The sequence below is a fragment of the Chrysemys picta genome, unplaced genomic scaffold (assembly GCF_011386835.1).
Source record: "Chrysemys picta bellii isolate R12L10 unplaced genomic scaffold, ASM1138683v2 scaf666, whole genome shotgun sequence".
Taxonomy (NCBI): domain Eukaryota; kingdom Metazoa; phylum Chordata; order Testudines; family Emydidae; genus Chrysemys; species Chrysemys picta.
In genome coordinates this window covers 1-16,457 of record NW_027053373.1, presented here as the reverse complement: position 1 = coordinate 16,457, position 16,457 = coordinate 1, and the positions used below count along the sequence as shown (strand labels likewise).

General features: G+C 51.2%; 1 long non-coding RNA gene across 1 annotated transcript; it reads right to left on the bottom strand.

Annotated features, from left to right (window-relative positions):
* Nucleotides 1–310: 310 nt before the first annotated feature.
* Nucleotides 311–12,408, bottom strand: LOC135979115 (uncharacterized). The gene is made up of 7 exons (XR_010596437.1): nucleotides 11,642–12,408; nucleotides 9,812–11,220; nucleotides 7,982–9,390; nucleotides 6,150–7,558; nucleotides 3,438–5,728; nucleotides 726–3,016; nucleotides 311–630 (listed from the first exon to the last, which is right to left on the bottom strand). It is a non-coding gene; the product is annotated as an uncharacterized LOC135979115 (long non-coding RNA).
* Between the last annotated feature and the right edge of the window lie 4,049 nt (nucleotides 12,409–16,457).

The following is a 16,457-nucleotide window of genomic DNA, read 5'->3' as shown; positions in this document are numbered from 1 at the left end:
TAAACCAATACCAGAAAAACAGTCATAATCACAAAATACTGCACCTCTACCCAAATACCAAGACTTAACAGAAAAATACCTACCTAAAACATCCACATCATCATCCTTTGAATTCAATAAGCGTAAAGGACTACTAAAACACCACTACTGCCACTTCCACCAATGGACACAACTACTAAAAACACTCTCACTTCTGACACAATAGGTGCAAAGTTAATTTTGAATGTGTGGTACACTTTGGTTGGTGTGACCGTTTAAGTAGAGCAGGTGTTTGAAAGTTGTGAAGTGCGGAGAGTAACTGCCAGTTGCCAAAACATTTAGTTGTGTTTGCTTCCTTTTAGAAATGTGTGAGAAATACACAAGTTAGGCGTTACCTGGAGTAAATGTTAATTTTCTGAACCTTAACTTTATTGGAAGAGTTTTGGGGGGAGAATTGGAGGGGAGTGGAGGATTCAAATGTATACCTTCCCTTAAGTCACATCTTTGCACTTCCAGTAGGAAATGATGATTTCTTAATAATAGGAAGTTATAATTCTATACAACTTGAGTGTTTAAGGTCCATGCATTTCAGATTCACAGTTATGCCATGGTACTGACACTTCCTTCTTTTCCACTTCTGCTTCATGATGCCTGAATCAGAGAGAGGGAGCAAAAGGCGTGTGTAAATGAGAACCGCTTTCGACAACGGTCCAAAACCGCCCCGGACACTCCCTTTCAGATCTTACCACCAATAGCATGTCAGGTCTCCAAGAGTCCAAGAAGTGAGTAGAAAGCAGCAGACTTGGCTGCAGAATTCCAGGCAAGTTGGAAGCGCTGTTGGAAGGGCCGGAACTCTGGACACAGTCTCATGGGGGCGCCAGAAATAGTAGCAGATGAGACCTGTACCCTGTTTAGAGGGTGCTCATTCAGAGCAGTGGCTGCATTTGGCCAAGTGCCAAGAGACTAGAGGGCAAAGACCGGATCCCTGATTACAGGGCGGTCGTTGGCAGCAGGCTGTGAAGACAGCACGAGGCCAAGAGACCCAGAGGGCCTCGGAGACGCACACCCTAGTTACAGGGAGGTCAAGCTGCCCATGTTATGGACATGATTCTAATCCCCCAGATTTCAAAAGCGAGATGCAACCTGTACCCTGATTACAGGGTGGTCGCTGGCATTAGCCAAATAGGGGAGACCATAACCTGAATTACAGGAAGGTCAAGCTGTCAAAGTACCAAAGAGCTCGATATGTCCCATCCTAGAGAGGCTTGTGACATGGACCCTAATTACAGGGATGTCACGCCGACTAATGGGGCAGAGCACGGCGTAAAGCCAAATGAGCAAGAGGGCAGAGACCCAGACCCCAGTTACAGGGCGGTCACATTGCTCAGTTTAACAAAGAGCTCAATGCCCCTCCAAAGACAGGGGGAGGTGACTTGCACCCTGATTACAGGGCAGTCACATTCACCAACCTGTTAACGGAGACCCAAAGGGCCTCGGAGACGCAAACCCTAGTTACAGGGAGGTCAAGGTGCCCATGTTATGGTCCAGATTCTAATCCCCCAGATTTCAAAAGCGAGATGCAACCTGTACCCTGATTACAGGGAGGTCGCTGGCATTAGCCAAAGAGGAGAGACCGGAACCTGAATTACAGAAAGATCAAGCTGCCAAAGTACCAAAGAGCTCGATATGTCCCATCCTAGAGAGGCTTGTGACATGGACCCTAATTACAGGGATGTCACGCTGACTAATGGGGCAGAGCACGGCATAAAGCCAGATGAGCAAGAGGGCAGAGACCCGGACCCCAGTTACAGGGCGGTCACATTGCTCAGTTGAACAAAGAGCTCAATGCCCCTCCAAAGACAGGGGGAGGTGACTTGCACCCTGATTACAGGGCAGTCACATTCACCAACCTGTTAACGGAGACCCAAAGGACCTCTGAGACGCAAACCCTAGTTACAGGGAGGTCAAGCTGCCCATGTTATGGTCATGATTCTAATCCCCCAGATTTCAAAAGCGAGATGCAACCTGTACCCTGATTACAGGGTGGTCGCTGGCATTAGCCAAAGAGGAGAGACCATAACCTGAATTACAGGAAGGTCAAGCTGTCAAAGTACCAAAGAGCTCGATATGTCCCATCCTAGAGAGGCTTGTGATATGGACCCTAATTACAGGGATGTCACGCTGACTAATGGGGCAGAGCACGGCGTAAAGCCAAATGAGCAAGAGGGCAGAGACCCAGACCCCAGTTACAGGGCGGTCACATTGCTCAGTTGAACAAAGAGCTCAATGCCCCTCCAAAGACAGGGGGAGGTGACTTGCACCCTGATTACAGGGCAGTCACATTCACCAACCTGTTAACGGAGACCCAAAGGGCCTCGGAGACGCAAACCCTAGTTACAGGGAGGTCAAGCTGCCCATGTTATGGTCTAGATTCTAATCCCCCAGATTTCAAAAGCGAGATGCAACCTGTACCCTGATTACAGGGTGGTCGCTGGCATTAGCCAAATAGGGGAGACCATAACCTGATTTACAGGAAGGTCAAGCTGTCAAAGTACCAAAGAGCTCGATATGTCCCATCCTAGAGAGGCTTGTGACATAGACCCTAATTACAGGGTTGTCACGCTGACTAATGGGGCAGAGCACGGCGTAAAGCCAAATGAGCAAGATGGCAGAGACCCGGACCCCAGATACAGGGCGGTCACATTGCTCAGTTTAACAAAGAGCTCAATGCCCCTCCAAAGACAGAGGGAGGTGACTTGCACCCTGATTACAGGGCAGTCACCCTCAATAGCCAGATAACGGAGCAGAATGTCAAAACGACACAATAGCACAGACCGGGACCCAGCTTACAGGGCGGTCACGCTGCTCAAGGTATTAAGAGGCTCGAGATTCCCCTACAGTCTAATTACATGACCTGAGGCCTGATTTGAGGTTGGTTACTGTGCCCAGAGTTCCTTTCCTTTTCCTCCATCTTCTTTTCTCCTCTGTGTGTGGCATTCCTGACACTTCCTTCTTCTCCACTTTTGCTTCATGAGGTCTGAAACAGAGAGAGAGAGCACAAGGCGTGTGTAAGTGAGAACCGACAATGCCATGTCCCGCACGCAAACTCAGTGTAATCTACTGATACACTGTTCCTTTCCGCATCTGCAGACAGTCTGGATATTTAGGTCCAAGACAGTTCTTTGTGGTCCTCAGACATTTCCAGAAGCATTTCCCGCTCCTCCCAAGCTGCACTGGGTGAGAAAACTCCTGGGCCCATTCCCCTCTAAAGCCACAATCTCCAGATTTCCCCTTGACAATTATTTCACCAGGCAACCTCCATACAAAATCAGGAGGAATAAAATGATGAAGGGGGGTAAGGAATTAATTGACAAGTATTCCTAAATCAATGTGACAAGGTATACTGCCTGGAATGACTTAGTCCAAAACAGCCCCAGACACTCCCTTTCGGATCTTACCACCAGTAGCATGTCAGATCTCCAAGAGTCCAAAAAGTGAGCAGAAAGCAGAAGACTTGGCTGCAGAATTCCAGGCAAGTTGGAAGTGCTGTTTGAAGGGCCGGAACTCTGGACACAGTGTCATGGGCGTGCCATAAATAGTAGCAGATGAGACCTGTACCCTGTTTACAGGGTGCTCATTCAGGGCAGTGGCTGCATTTGGCCAAATGCCAAGAGACTAGAGGGCAAAGACCAGATCCCTGATTACAGGGCGGTCGTTGGCAGCAGGCTGTGAAGACAGCACGAGGCCAAGAGACCCAGAGGGCCTCGGAGACGCACACCCTAGTTACAGGGAGGTCAAGCTGCCCATGTTATGGACATGATTCTAATCCCCCAGATTTCAAAAGCGAGATGCAACCTGTACCCTGATTACAGGGTGGTCGCTGGCATTAGCCAAATAGGGGAGACCATAACCTGAATTACAGGAAGGTCAAGCTGTCAAAGTACCAAAGAGCTCGATATGTCCCATCCTAGAGAGGCTTGTGACATGGACCCTAATTACAGGGATGTCACGCCGACTAATGGGGCAGAGCACGGCGTAAAGCCAAATGAGCAAGAGGGCAGAGACCCAGACCCCAGTTACAGGGCGGTCACATTGCTCAGTTTAACAAAGAGCTCAATGCCCCTCCAAAGACAGGGGGAGGTGACTTGCACCCTGATTACAGGGCAGTCACATTCACCAACCTGTTAACGGAGACCCAAAGGGCCTCGGAGACGCAAACCCTAGTTACAGGGAGGTCAAGGTGCCCATGTTATGGTCCAGATTCTAATCCCCCAGATTTCAAAAGCGAGATGCAACCTGTACCCTGATTACAGGGAGGTCGCTGGCATTAGCCAAAGAGGAGAGACCGGAACCTGAATTACAGAAAGATCAAGCTGCCAAAGTACCAAAGAGCTCGATATGTCCCATCCTAGAGAGGCTTGTGACATGGACCCTAATTACAGGGATGTCACGCTGACTAATGGGGCAGAGCACGGCATAAAGCCAGATGAGCAAGAGGGCAGAGACCCGGACCCCAGTTACAGGGCGGTCACATTGCTCAGTTGAACAAAGAGCTCAATGCCCCTCCAAAGACAGGGGGAGGTGACTTGCACCCTGATTACAGGGCAGTCACATTCACCAACCTGTTAACGGAGACCCAAAGGACCTCTGAGACGCAAACCCTAGTTACAGGGAGGTCAAGCTGCCCATGTTATGGTCATGATTCTAATCCCCCAGATTTCAAAAGCGAGATGCAACCTGTACCCTGATTACAGGGTGGTCGCTGGCATTAGCCAAAGAGGAGAGACCATAACCTGAATTACAGGAAGGTCAAGCTGTCAAAGTACCAAAGAGCTCGATATGTCCCATCCTAGAGAGGCTTGTGATATGGACCCTAATTACAGGGATGTCACGCTGACTAATGGGGCAGAGCACGGCGTAAAGCCAAATGAGCAAGAGGGCAGAGACCCAGACCCCAGTTACAGGGCGGTCACATTGCTCAGTTGAACAAAGAGCTCAATGCCCCTCCAAAGACAGGGGGAGGTGACTTGCACCCTGATTACAGGGCAGTCACATTCACCAACCTGTTAACGGAGACCCAAAGGGCCTCGGAGACGCAAACCCTAGTTACAGGGAGGTCAAGCTGCCCATGTTATGGTCTAGATTCTAATCCCCCAGATTTCAAAAGCGAGATGCAACCTGTACCCTGATTACAGGGTGGTCGCTGGCATTAGCCAAATAGGGGAGACCATAACCTGATTTACAGGAAGGTCAAGCTGTCAAAGTACCAAAGAGCTCGATATGTCCCATCCTAGAGAGGCTTGTGACATAGACCCTAATTACAGGGTTGTCACGCTGACTAATGGGGCAGAGCACGGCGTAAAGCCAAATGAGCAAGATGGCAGAGACCCGGACCCCAGATACAGGGCGGTCACATTGCTCAGTTTAACAAAGAGCTCAATGCCCCTCCAAAGACAGAGGGAGGTGACTTGCACCCTGATTACAGGGCAGTCACCCTCAATAGCCAGATAACGGAGCAGAATGTCAAAACGACACAATAGCACAGACCGGGACCCAGCTTACAGGGCGGTCACGCTGCTCAAGGTATTAAGAGGCTCGAGATTCCCCTACAGTCTAATTACATGACCTGAGGCCTGATTTGAGGTTGGTTACTGTGCCCAGAGTTCCTTTCCTTTTCCTCCATCTTCTTTTCTCCTCTGTGTGTGGCATTCCTGACACTTCCTTCTTCTCCACTTTTGCTTCATGAGGTCTGAAACAGAGAGAGAGAGCACAAGGCGTGTGTAAGTGAGAACCGACAATGCCATGTCCCGCACGCAAACTCAGTGTAATCTACTGATACACTGTTCCTTTCCGCATCTGCAGACAGTCTGGATATTTAGGTCCAAGACAGTTCTTTGTGGTCCTCAGACATTTCCAGAAGCATTTCCCGCTCCTCCCAAGCTGCACTGGGTGAGAAAACTCCTGGGCCCATTCCCCTCTAAAGCCACAATCTCCAGATTTCCCCTTGACAATTATTTCACCAGGCAACCTCCATACAAAATCAGGAGGAATAAAATGATGAAGGGGGGTAAGGAATTAATTGACAAGTATTCCTAAATCAATGTGACAAGGTATACTGCCTGGAATGACTTAGTCCAAAACAGCCCCAGACACTCCCTTTCGGATCTTACCACCAGTAGCATGTCAGATCTCCAAGAGTCCAAAAAGTGAGTAGAAAGCAGAAGACTTGGCTGCAGAATTCCAGGCAAGTTGGAAGTGCTGTTTGAAGGGCCGGAACTCTGGACACAGTGTCATGGGCGTGCCATAAATAGTAGCAGATGAGACCTGTACCCTGTTTACAGGGTGCTCATTCAGGGCAGTGGCTGCATTTGGCCAAATGCCAAGAGACTAGAGGGCAAAGACCAGATCCCTGATTACAGGGCGGTCGTTGGCAGCAGGCTGTGAAGACAGCACGAGGCCAAGAGACCCAGAGGGCCTCAGAGACGCACACCCTAGTTACAGGGAGGTCAAGCTGCCCATGTTATGGACATGATTCTAATCCCCCAGATTTCAAAAGCGAGATGCAACCTGTACCCTGATTACAGGGTGGTCGCTGGCATTAGCCAAATAGGGGAGACCATAACCTGAATTACAGGAAGGTCAAGCTGTCAAAGTACCAAAGAGCTCGATATGTCCCATCCTAGAGAGGCTTGTGACATGGACCCTAATTACAGGGATGTCACGCCGACTAATGGGGCAGAGCACGGCGTAAAGCCAAATGAGCAAGAGGGCAGAGACCCAGACCCCAGTTACAGGGCGGTCACATTGCTCAGTTGAACAAAGAGCTCAATGCCCCTCCAAAGACAGAGGGAGGTGACTTGCACCCTGATTACAGGGCAGTCACATTCACCAACCTGTTAACGGAGACCCAAAGGGCCTCGGAGACGCAAACCCTAGTTACAGGGAGGTCAAGCTGCCCATGTTATGGTCTAGATTCTAATCCCCCAGATTTCAAAAGCGAGATGCAACCTGTACCCTGATTACAGGGTGGTCGCTGGCATTAGCCAAATAGGGGAGACCATAACCTGATTTACAGGAAGGTCAAGCTGTCAAAGTACCAAAGAGCTCGATATGTCCCATCCTAGAGAGGCTTGTGACATAGACCCTAATTACAGGGTTGTCACGCTGACTAATGGGGCAGAGCACGGCGTAAAGCCAAATGAGCAAGATGGCAGAGACCCGGACCCCAGATACAGGGCGGTCACATTGCTCAGTTTAACAAAGAGCTCAATGCCCCTCCAAAGACAGAGGGAGGTGACTTGCACCCTGATTACAGGGCAGTCACCCTCAATAGCCAGATAACGGAGCAGAATGTCAAAACGACACAATAGCACAGACCGGGACCCAGCTTACAGGGCGGTCACGCTGCTCAAGGTATTAAGAGGCTCGAGATTCCCCTACAGTCTAATTACATGACCTGAGGCCTGATTTGAGGTTGGTTACTGTGCCCAGAGTTCCTTTCCTTTTCCTCCATCTTCTTTTCTCCTCTGTGTGTGGCATTCCTGACACTTCCTTCTTCTCCACTTTTGCTTCATGAGGTCTGAAACAGAGAGAGAGAGAGCACAAGGCGTGTGTAAGTGAGAACCGACAATGCCATGTCCCGCACGCAAACTCAGTGTAATCTACTGATACACTGTTCCTTTCCGCATCTGCAGACAGTCTGGATATTTAGGTCCAAGACAGTTCTTTGTGGTCCTCAGACATTTCCAGAAGCATTTCCCGCTCCTCCCAAGCTGCACTGGGTGAGAAAACTCCTGGGCCCATTCCCCTCTAAAGCCACAATCTCCAGATTTCCCCTTGACAATTATTTCACCAGGCAACCTCCATACAAAATCAGGAGGAATAAAATGATGAAGGGGGGTAAGGAATTAATTGACAAGTATTCCTAAATCAATGTGACAAGGTATACTGCCTGGAATGACTTAGTCCAAAACAGCCCCAGACACTCCCTTTCGGATCTTACCACCAGTAGCATGTCAGATCTCCAAGAGTCCAAAAAGTGAGTAGAAAGCAGAAGACTTGGCTGCAGAATTCCAGGCAAGTTGGAAGTGCTGTTTGAAGGGCCGGAACTCTGGACACAGTGTCATGGGCGTGCCATAAATAGTAGCAGATGAGACCTGTACCCTGTTTACAGGGTGCTCATTCAGGGCAGTGGCTGCATTTGGCCAAATGCCAAGAGACTAGAGGGCAAAGACCAGATCCCTGATTACAGGGCGGTCGTTGGCAGCAGGCTGTGAAGACAGCACGAGGCCAAGAGACCCAGAGGGCCTCGGAGACGCACACCCTAGTTACAGGGAGGTCAAGCTGCCCATGTTATGGACATGATTCTAATCCCCCAGATTTCAAAAGCGAGATGCAACCTGTACCCTGATTACAGGGTGGTCGCTGGCATTAGCCAAATAGGGGAGACCATAACCTGAATTACAGGAAGGTCAAGCTGTCAAAGTACCAAAGAGCTCGATATGTCCCATCCTAGAGAGGCTTGTGACATGGACCCTAATTACAGGGATGTCACGCCGACTAATGGGGCAGAGCACGGCGTAAAGCCAAATGAGCAAGAGGGCAGAGACCCAGACCCCAGTTACAGGGCGGTCACATTGCTCAGTTGAACAAAGAGCTCAATGCCCCTCCAAAGACAGGGGGAGGTGACTTGCACCCTGATTACAGGGCAGTCACATTCACCAACCTGTTAACGGAGACCCAAAGGGCCTCGGAGACGCAAACCCTAGTTACAGGGAGGTCAAGCTGCCCATGTTATGGTCTAGATTCTAATCCCCCAGATTTCAAAAGCGAGATGCAACCTGTACCCTGATTACAGGGTGGTCGCTGGCATTAGCCAAATAGGGGAGACCATAACCTGATTTACAGGAAGGTCAAGCTGTCAAAGTACCAAAGAGCTCGATATGTCCCATCCTAGAGAGGCTTGTGACATAGACCCTAATTACAGGGTTGTCACGCTGACTAATGGGGCAGAGCACGGCGTAAAGCCAAATGAGCAAGATGGCAGAGACCCGGACCCCAGATACAGGGCGGTCACATTGCTCAGTTTAACAAAGAGCTCAATGCCCCTCCAAAGACAGAGGGAGGTGACTTGCACCCTGATTACAGGGCAGTCACCCTCAATAGCCAGATAACGGAGCAGAATGTCAAAACGACACAATAGCACAGACCGGGACCCAGCTTACAGGGCGGTCACGCTGCTCAAGGTATTAAGAGGCTCGAGATTCCCCTACAGTCTAATTACATGACCTGAGGCCTGATTTGAGGTTGGTTACTGTGCCCAGAGTTCCTTTCCTTTTCCTCCATCTTCTTTTCTCCTCTGTGTGTGGCATTCCTGACACTTCCTTCTTCTCCACTTTTGCTTCATGAGGTCTGAAACAGAGAGAGAGAGCACAAGGCGTGTGTAAGTGAGAACCGACAATGCCATGTCCCGCACGCAAACTCAGTGTAATCTACTGATACACTGTTCCTTTCCGCATCTGCAGACAGTCTGGATATTTAGGTCCAAGACAGTTCTTTGTGGTCCTCAGACATTTCCAGAAGCATTTCCCGCTCCTCCCAAGCTGCACTGGGTGAGAAAACTCCTGGGCCCATTCCCCTCTAAAGCCACAATCTCCAGATTTCCCCTTGACAATTATTTCACCAGGCAACCTCCATACAAAATCAGGAGGAATAAAATGATGAAGGGGGGTAAGGAATTAATTGACAAGTATTCCTAAATCAATGTGACAAGGTATACTGCCTGGAATGACTTAGTCCAAAACAGCCCCAGACACTCCCTTTCGGATCTTACCACCAGTAGCATGTCAGATCTCCAAGAGTCCAAAAAGTGAGTAGAAAGCAGAAGACTTGGCTGCAGAATTCCAGGCAAGTTGGAAGTGCTGTTTGAAGGGCCGGAACTCTGGACACAGTGTCATGGGCGTGCCATAAATAGTAGCAGATGAGACCTGTACCCTGTTTACAGGGTGCTCATTCAGGGCAGTGGCTGCATTTGGCCAAATGCCAAGAGACTAGAGGGCAAAGACCAGATCCCTGATTACAGGGCGGTCGTTGGCAGCAGGCTGTGAAGACAGCACGAGGCCAAGAGACCCAGAGGGCCTCGGAGACGCACACCCTAGTTACAGGGAGGTCAAGCTGCCCATGTTATGGACATGATTCTAATCCCCCAGATTTCAAAAGCGAGATGCAACCTGTACCCTGATTACAGGGTGGTCGCTGGCATTAGCCAAATAGGGGAGACCATAACCTGAATTACAGGAAGGTCAAGCTGTCAAAGTACCAAAGAGCTCGATATGTCCCATCCTAGAGAGGCTTGTGACATGGACCCTAATTACAGGGATGTCACGCCGACTAATGGGGCAGAGCACGGCGTAAAGCCAAATGAGCAAGAGGGCAGAGACCCAGACCCCAGTTACAGGGCGGTCATATTGCTCAGTTGAACAAAGAGCTCAATGCCCCTCCAAAGACAGGGGGAGGTGACTTGCACCCTGATTACAGGGCAGTCACATTCACCAACCTGTTAACGGAGACCCAAAGGGCCTCGGAGACGCAAACCCTAGTTACAGGGAGGTCAAGCTGCCCATGTTATGGTCTAGATTCTAATCCCCCAGATTTCAAAAGCGAGATGCAACCTGTACCCTGATTACAGGGTGGTCGCTGGCATTAGCCAAATAGGGGAGACCATAACCTGATTTACAGGAAGGTCAAGCTGTCAAAGTACCAAAGAGCTCGATATGTCCCATCCTAGAGAGGCTTGTGACATAGACCCTAATTACAGGGTTGTCACGCTGACTAATGGGGCAGAGCACGGCGTAAAGCCAAATGAGCAAGATGGCAGAGACCCGGACCCCAGATACAGGGCGGTCACATTGCTCAGTTTAACAAAGAGCTCAATGCCCCTCCAAAGACAGAGGGAGGTGACTTGCACCCTGATTACAGGGCAGTCACCCTCAATAGCCAGATAACGGAGCAGAATGTCAAAACGACACAATAGCACAGACCGGGACCCAGCTTACAGGGCGGTCACGCTGCTCAAGGTATTAAGAGGCTCGAGATTCCCCTACAGTCTAATTACATGACCTGAGGCCTGATTTGAGGTTGGTTACTGTGCCCAGAGTTCCTTTCCTTTTCCTCCATCTTCTTTTCTCCTCTGTGTGTGGCATTCCTGACACTTCCTTCTTCTCCACTTTTGCTTCATGAGGTCTGAAACAGAGAGAGAGAGCACAAGGCGTGTGTAAGTGAGAACCGACAATGCCATGTCCCGCACGCAAACTCAGTGTAATCTACTGATACACTGTTCCTTTCCGCATCTGCAGACAGTCTGGATATTTAGGTCCAAGACAGTTCTTTGTGGTCCTCAGACATTTCCAGAAGCATTTCCCGCTCCTCCCAAGCTGCACTGGGTGAGAAAACTCCTGGGCCCATTCCCCTCTAAAGCCACAATCTCCAGATTTCCCCTTGACAATTATTTCACCAGGCAACCTCCATACAAAATCAGGAGGAATAAAATGATGAAGGGGGGTAAGGAATTAATTGACAAGTATTCCTAAATCAATGTGACAAGGTATACTGCCTGGAATGACTTAGTCCAAAACAGCCCCAGACACTCCCTTTCGGATCTTACCACCAGTAGCATGTCAGATCTCCAAGAGTCCAAAAAGTGAGTAGAAAGCAGAAGACTTGGCTGCAGAATTCCAGGCAAGTTGGAAGTGCTGTTTGAAGGGCCGGAACTCTGGACACAGTGTCATGGGCGTGCCATAAATAGTAGCAGATGAGACCTGTACCCTGTTTACAGGGTGCTCATTCAGGGCAGTGGCTGCATTTGGCCAAATGCCAAGAGACTAGAGGGCAAAGACCAGATCCCTGATTACAGGGCGGTCGTTGGCAGCAGGCTGTGAAGACAGCACGAGGCCAAGAGACCCAGAGGGCCTCGGAGACGCACACCCTAGTTACAGGGAGGTCAAGCTGCCCATGTTATGGACATGATTCTAATCCCCCAGATTTCAAAAGCGAGATGCAACCTGTACCCTGATTACAGGGTGGTCGCTGGCATTAGCCAAATAGGGGAGACCATAACCTGAATTACAGGAAGGTCAAGCTGTCAAAGTACCAAAGAGCTCGATATGTCCCATCCTAGAGAGGCTTGTGACATGGACCCTAATTACAGGGATGTCACGCCGACTAATGGGGCAGAGCACGGCGTAAAGCCAAATGAGCAAGAGGGCAGAGACCCAGACCCCAGTTACAGGGCGGTCACATTGCTCAGTTGAACAAAGAGCTCAATGCCCCTCCAAAGACAGGGGGAGGTGACTTGCACCCTGATTACAGGGCAGTCACATTCACCAACCTGTTAACGGAGACCCAAAGGGCCTCGGAGACGCAAACCCTAGTTACAGGGAGGTCAAGGTGCCCATGTTATGGTCTAGATTCTAATCCCCCAGATTTCAAAAGCGAGATGCAACCTGTACCCTGATTACAGGGTGGTCGCTGGCATTAGCCAAATAGGGGAGACCATAACCTGATTTACAGGAAGGTCAAGCTGTCAAAGTACCAAAGAGCTCGATATGTCCCATCCTAGAGAGGCTTGTGACATAGACCCTAATTACAGGGTTGTCACGCTGACTAATGGGGCAGAGCACGGCGTAAAGCCAAATGAGCAAGATGGCAGAGACCCGGACCCCAGATACAGGGCGGTCACATTGCTCAGTTTAACAAAGAGCTCAATGCCCCTCCAAAGACAGAGGGAGGTGACTGGCATTCTGATTACAGGGCAGTCACTCACACTAGCCAGATAACCCAGCAGAATGTCAGAAGGACACAATGGCACATACCGGGACCCAGCTTATAGGGCGGTCAGTCTTCGTAGGTTTCCACAGAGATCGATACCCCCCAGAAGAGAGAGAGACTCAGTCTCTCCCCTAATTACAAAATGAGGCCTTCCAGCAACCTGCTGATGTGGCATGCTGTCAAAAGAATGAAGGGCAGGTACCAAAATCCTTGATACAGAGTGGTCATGTTGTCCAGGTTCTAGCACATGCTTTACTTCCTTTGACCTAAATCACGCTCATTAAAGGCCATTCATTGCCATCAACCCACTAATAGGAATTCAACCTAAAGAAAGCAGAAGTGGAGAGAGATTCTCCTATGCACTAAAAGATGATATCTGAGCTTTTACTGTTCCCTTTTGTGTGGAGGAGGAGGATAAATATATTAATACACATTCAGCTCTTTTTCCAATTCTGAGGAGAGTAAAGAAAAAGCACTGCAGTGATTTAACTGAAAGAACTCAAAATAAATAAATAAATACAGATGTTCACACCCATTTGTATCACATGCACTCACATACACATACATACAAAAGAAAGGGGGACTTCCCAGAACAGAAAGAGAGCTCACTGCAGTAGGTCACTTGACCCACAGTGTTAAACTTGACCAATCTTCCTCCCCTCCAAAAAAAAAGGGAAAAGGCATAAGACCTGGATCCTGCTTATTTACAGGGGGGTCATACTATTCAAGGGATTAAAAGGCTTGAGATCCCCATACAGTGTAATAAGATGACTGGAGGCCTGATTACAGGCAGTTTACTGTGCCCAGAGTCCCTTTCCTTTGCCTCCAGCTTCAGTGACTTCTCTTCTTTCTTCCCCTTGGCTTGACATTCCTCAACCTTTCTTCTTGTCCACTTGTGTTTGAAGATGCCTGAAACAGAGAGAGGGAGCACAGAAGCATGTGTTAGTCAGACACCCTTACAACAACTCCACAACTCTCAGATAAGATTTTCCCCTCCTGAGTCAGAAAAGTACCAAATCTTTCGCGCTGAGCTCCTCCTCCTGCATCACCTCAGCCATTCCGGCCCACCCCTTCAGAGACACCTCCGCCTTTCCTGCCCAGGCTCTGACACCCCCCGCAATTCAGAGTCTCCACAGCATTTCCCACCCAGGCTCCGAACCCTCCCCCCATTAGGGTCACCTCAGTGTTTCCCGCCCAGGCTCTGACCCACCCCATTCAGAGTCACCACAGACTTTCGCGCCCAGGCTCTGACTCCCCTTCCCCAACCACTTCAGATTCACCTCAGTGTTTCCCATCCAGGCTCTCACCCCGCCCCCACCCGCATTTCAGAGTCACCTCAGTGTTTTCTTGCCCAGGCTCTGACACCTCCCACTCTTCAGAATCACCACAACATTTCCCGCCCAGGCTCCAACCTCCCCACCCCCTTAGGGTCACCTCAGCTTTTCCCACCCAAGTGCCGGACTCCTCCTCCCCAGCCACCTCAGACTTTCCTGCCCAGACTCCAGGTTCCTCCTCTGGTGTTACCCAGGCTCCGAACCCACCCCCGTTAAGAGTCACCACAGATTTTCCCATCCAGGCTCTGCAACCCCCCGCAATTCAGAGTCACCACAGCCTTTCCCACCCTGGCTCTGACCCACCCACTTCAGAGTCACCTGAGCCTTTCCCGCCCAGGCTCTGACCCAGCCCCTTCAGAGTCACCTCAGCCTTTCCAGCCCACGCTCTGACACCTCCCCCTCTTCAGAATCACCACAGCATTTCTCGCCCAGGCTCCAACCTCTCCACCCTCTTAGGGTCACCTCAGCTTTTCCCACCCAGGCTCTGACCCAGCCCCTTCAGAGTCACCTCAGCCTTTCCAGCGCACGCTCTGACACCTCCCCCTCTTCAGAATCACCACAGCATTTCCCGCCCAGGCTCCCACCTCCCCACCCCCTTAGGGTCACCTCAGCGTTTCCCACCCAAGTGCTGGACTCCTCCTCCTGTGCCACCTCAGACTTTCCTGCCCAGGCTCCGACCCCCGACTCTTTCGGAGTTACCTCAGCCTTTCCCGCCAATGCTCTGACCTCACCCCCTCTTCAGAGTCACCTCAGCGTTTCCGACCCAGGCTCTGACCCTCACCATTCAGAGTCACCACAGCCTTTCCTGCCCGGCTCCAACCCACCCTTTCAGAGTCACCTGAGCCTTTTCCACCCTGGCTCTGATCCCACCCACTTCAGAGTCACCTCAGCCTTTCCAGCCCATGCTCTGACACCTCTCCCTCTTCAGAATCACCACAGCATTTCCCACCCAGGCTCCCACCTCCCCACCCCATTAGGGTCACCTCAGCTTTTCCCACCCAAGTGCTGGACTCCTACTCCTCTGCCACCTCAGACTTTCCTGCCCAGGCTCCGACCCCAACTCTTTCAGAGTCACCTCAGCTTTTCCCACCCAGGCTCTGACCCAGCCCCTTCAGAGTCACCTCAGCCTTTCCCGCCAATGCTCTGACACAGCCCCTTCAGAGTCACCTCAGCCTTTCCCGCCCAGGCTCTGACCCAGCCCCTTCAGAGTCACCTCAGTGTTTTCTTGCCCAGGCTCTGACACCTCCCACTCTTCAGAATCACCACAGCATTTCCCGCCCAGGCTCCAACCTCTCCACCCTCTTAGGGTCACCTCAGCTTTTCCCACCCAGGCTCTGACCCAGCCCCTTCAGAGTCACCTCAGCCTTTCCAGCCCACGCTCTGACACCTCCCCCTCTTCAGAATCACCACAGCATTTCCCGCCCAGGCTCCCACCTCCCCTCAGCGTTTCCCGCCCAAATGCTGGACTCCTCCTCCTCTGCCACCTCAGACTTTCCTGCCCAGGCTCCGACCTCCGACTCTTTCCGAGTTACCTCAGCCTTTCCCGCCAATGCTCTGACCTCACCCCCCTTCAGAGTCACCACAGACTTTCCCGCCCAGGCTGTGACCCCCACTCACCAACCACTTCAAATTCACCATAGTGTGCCGGTCTCCTCCTCCTCAGCCACCTCAGACTTTCCTGCCCAGACTCCAGGTTCCTCCTCTGGTGTTACCCAGGCTCTGGCCTCCTCCCTTCAGAGACACCTCAGACTTTCCCGCCCAGGCTCCGACCCAGCCCCTTCAGAGTCACCTCAGCCTTTCCCGCCCAGGCTCTGACCCAGCCCCCTCAGAGTCACCTCAGCCTTTCCAGCCCACGCTCTGACACCTCCCCCTCTTCAGATTGACCACAGCATTTCCCGCCCAGGCTCCCACCTCCCCATCCCCTTAGGGTCACCTCAGCGTTTCCCGCCCAAGTGCTGGACTTCTCCACCACTGCCACCTCAGACTTTCCTGCCCAGGCTCCGACCCCCGACTCTTTCGGAGTTACCTCAGCCTTTCCCACCAATGCTCCGACCTCACCCACCTTCAGAGTCACCACAGACTTTCCCACCCAGGCTCTGACTCCCGCTCCCCAACCACTTCAGTTTCACCTCAGTTTTTCCCATCCAGGCTCTCACCGCCCCCCCCCCACCCCGCCATTCAGAGTCACCTCAGCCTTTCCAGCCCACGCTCTGACACCTCCCCCTCTTCAGAATCACCACAGCATTTCCCACCCAGGCTCCCACCTCCCCACCCCCTTAGGGTCACCTCAGCGTTTCCCGCCCAAGTGCTGGACTCCTC